The 3,782-nt window shown below is 42.2% G+C and overlaps 1 pseudogene; it reads right to left on the bottom strand.

The window, feature by feature from the left end:
* Positions 1-1,162: 1,162 nt before the first annotated feature.
* Positions 1,163-2,081, bottom strand: LOC148012588 (urease accessory protein G pseudogene; annotated as a pseudogene).
* Between the last annotated feature and the right edge of the window lie 1,701 nt (positions 2,082-3,782).

Genomic DNA, 3,782 nt, shown 5'->3' on the forward strand with positions numbered 1-3,782 from the left:
CTTTTATACCCACTTATATGATAATGCCTTCTTTCCACTACGCAAAGGAACCAAATCCCATGTATGGTCTATAAGGAGTCAAAATCCAATTACATAGTCCTATCCCATGAGTGACTATCATCTTGGTGCATGGCCTCATCATAAGAAAGAGGCTCACCTACATCTATCACCATAACATAATCCATGGAGAGAGTAAAGTGCTCATGCTGATTTCTAGCTCTAGTAGAGTGTCTCAAAGCAAACTAATCTTGTACAATAGGCATGGCTTGGGCCACCGCAGCATCAAGTACTATAGGCTATCTAGCTAGCTATACGGTGTTGAAGGGTTTTGGAAAGCAAAGTCGCAACCACAGAGGACTTTGAATAATTTCAGGATAGAAGATCAATCAAGCAAGAACAGGCTATCCAAGATAATATGACCATTCTCTAAACTTCAATATATCTACCAATACATTCGTACAGTTTGCTCTCCTCGTCCAAGTTGTATATGAACTTTTTCTTCAATCCAATCTGGTTTATTTGAATAACCAGGCCTTCTATTTTATGAAGTAAAATGATAAAATGAGTCTTTGTCATAAAATCTGCTTGAAGAATCACAGTTAGCTGAAAGTCAGGAAAGCCAATTCAGAAACCAAAGGATACACACACATAAGGAAAGAGATAGTCCTGGCATGGCAGTCTGCACAGATCTAGACACTGTTACATCACAACTGCATTCCATCTCCCTCTTAAAGCACGCGAATATGCATGCAAAAAGACTTAGCTCTTGCTTCATATAGTTGATCTTTTGCAGTTGAAACACCAGAGTGCCAACTCTCTCAACAAACACAATGGAATATACTGAGTCTCATAAACACTACATGCCAAAGTCAGTTCGAAAAGTCGTAGCTGGTTGAATATTATGATCAGGGTAGCCAGTCCAGCAACAATAGGACAAACACAAGAGAAGAGACTCTAAACAGCCAAATTGTTTTAGATAGTTGATTCTCTCTGTTGAAACAGTGGACCCACTCTCTCAACAAGTACTGTGGAATTTAAAGTTCCAGAAAGACCGTACCACAAATTGGGCTCAAATAATTGGAGTCACTGAAAATTATGGTGAGGGAAGCAAATGGGAATTCCACCTCGGATAGCCTTTGGAGGCTTGAAGATTGCCTTGCTGCTAACAAACAGCAATTCCTCTCCACGGTCGTTTTTTTTTTCCCGCCTCCCGTCTGCCTCTATCATTGCCCGAGTACCTACAATCTGCCGCTCTGTCTTTTCCAAATTGTTTGTGTGGATGAGGACGACTCAGAGAACGACTGGGAGTGAGATCAATAACACTGTCCTTCAGATATGCTGGAGGCCCAGTAACCTGTCGAACTGTGACACAATCTCTAATACAATCTCGACAGTCGCAACAATTGCCATGGTCACCAACATCAATACATCGGTCTTCTCGGTCTCAATTATCACTACAATGGTTCTTGCACTCTCGATTCACACCTGCAGGTGGTTTTTTTTTTATTTTGCACATCTTGCTGCCGTCTGTACTAAAGCATCAGACCGAGTCTCCAAAGACAATTAGGAGCACACCCCATGGGCAACTTTTCTTCTCCACTAATACTCTGTTCCTCCTTTCCTTTCGTCCAGCGCAGAGTATCGTTCCTCTTCCCTCCAGATTAGCGTAATCATTCCCTATTCTCCAATCAGCCGCAGAGAGTACCCCGTTCCATCACTTCCAAATTAGCACCCACATCATCTGCTAGATCAGTCTTATTGATCACCAGAAGATCAGCCTGTGTAATTCCTGGTCCTCCTTTGCGAGGAATCTTATCACCTCCGGCAACATCTATGATATATATGATAAAGTCTGCAAGCTCTCTGCTAAAATTGGCAGCCAGATTATCTCCTCCTGATTCGCAAAGCAAAATATCTGCTGAAAAGGTCCTGGATAGATCCTCCAATGGGCCAAGGTTTATACTTATATCTTCTCGAACAGCTGCATGAGGACAGCCACCAGTTTCTATAGCTCTTATCCTCTCAGGAGCAAGGGCGCCATGCTTCACTAAGAATTCTCCGTCTTCCCTCCTCCAATGCATACAAAAGCCAGTACTCTCTCAAAAACTTCCCCTCCAATCCTCTCTCTGCACTCCTCGTAGCTCCCCCCCTCCAATCCTCTGTTTTTTTCCTCTTTTTCAGATTCAGCGTAATACTCCCCTATCCCGATTAGCCTCGACCTCTTTTTTCCATCCCATACACTTACTTTTCCCTCCCTCTTTAGCTTTTGAAAATCCCCTCTTTAGTCTTTGAAAAATCCCTTATTAGTCTCCTCCTTCCACGTTTTCTACGCCTCCTTTTCCCAATTTCTCTCCAAAAGCGGTCCTCAAATTAGCTTTTTTCCTGAAAATAGCCGACTAGTTAGTGATATTTCACACATATTCGGCCGCCCCATTCTTCATTGCTTGTGGTTCCACATGCTTTCAAAGCTGTAGAGAACATGAACTCATCTGGTTTCATGCCATGTTACTGCATTTTCTCGAAGAGTTTGAGAGCCAGTATCCCTTGCCCACGCTGAACATACCCTGCAATAATTGAGCCCAAAGAGACATTATCTTATTTAGGCAGTCGATTAAAACATTTCGTACATCTTCCATCCTCCCACATTTCACATACATGTCAACCAGTGCATTGCCAATGGCCAAATCAGATACAACACTGTCCAGTGTCAGCTGAATAAATACTAGGTTCCCCTGCTCAATGGCTCCAATGTTGCCACAAGCTTTCAAATGAACCCTTGGTCACAATCAAAGTGGTCCATGAGATTGCATCTTGAGTCACCAATCTACCAAAATTCCTTATTCTTCTCTGTCTTCGGCATAAATTGAAAGAGCAAACATAACAACTAAGTATGTACAAAGTTTTAAATCATACACACGACTTTTGAGTGGTTTACACACCTCGAATGCGCAGCAATACGACAACGGGAGCAGGAGGCTCCTCCTAAAAGATCACCTTGTGTACCTTAAACATATGCTCAAGCTACTTATGCATATTTTCCTTGTGGAAAATGGCATCATGGTTGTGGATAACCTTGCAAGCCTGCAGATCCCATAGGCAATGGCCCATCTCACATGCATCCTCGTAACTAAGAAAGATGCATTTCACAGACTTAGTATTGATCTTATTATGCTTGTCCTTGAAAACATGGCAGAATGCCGCACAACCAAAGACATGCAATGAGCATATGATGAAAATTTTCAAGTCCATATCTCCTCTACAACCTAGCAATCGATAGTAGTGCAAGGAGACCTCTTAATCAAGTGTATGATAGTAGTAACTACCTTAGCCCACGAGTGGTGGGGCGAGCCTACCTAATTGAGCATATTGTAGGCTCTCTCTTGAATTATCATGTTCATGCATTCAGCAATACCATTCTAGGGAGGGGTGTAGGGGATGCTTAATACCCCGCTCATTGCAAAACTACTCAAAAGATTTTGAGACATACTCACCCCGATTGTCTCACCTTAGGCATTTTAGCCTCCTATACCACATAGAGTGGTTCTCAACAAGAGCAAGCCAACACTAAAAGGTAGACAATACATCCAATTTCTACTTAATAGGAAAAACTTGGACCTTATGTGAGTAATCATGAATGAATGTGACAAAGTACTTTGCACCACTTAGCGAGTGATAGGGCATAGGACCACATACATCCAAATAAATAAGAGCTAAAGGCTCACCCATGCACTTCATGCCTTCTTATGCATACTGTGTGTCTATGTGCCATATAAACAATGATC

The sequence above is a fragment of the Lygodium microphyllum genome, chromosome 27 (genome assembly GCF_053477565.2).
Source record: "Lygodium microphyllum isolate KBCC chromosome 27, Lygodium_microphyllum_v1.1.10, whole genome shotgun sequence".
Lineage (NCBI taxonomy): Eukaryota > Viridiplantae > Streptophyta > Polypodiopsida > Schizaeales > Lygodiaceae > Lygodium > Lygodium microphyllum.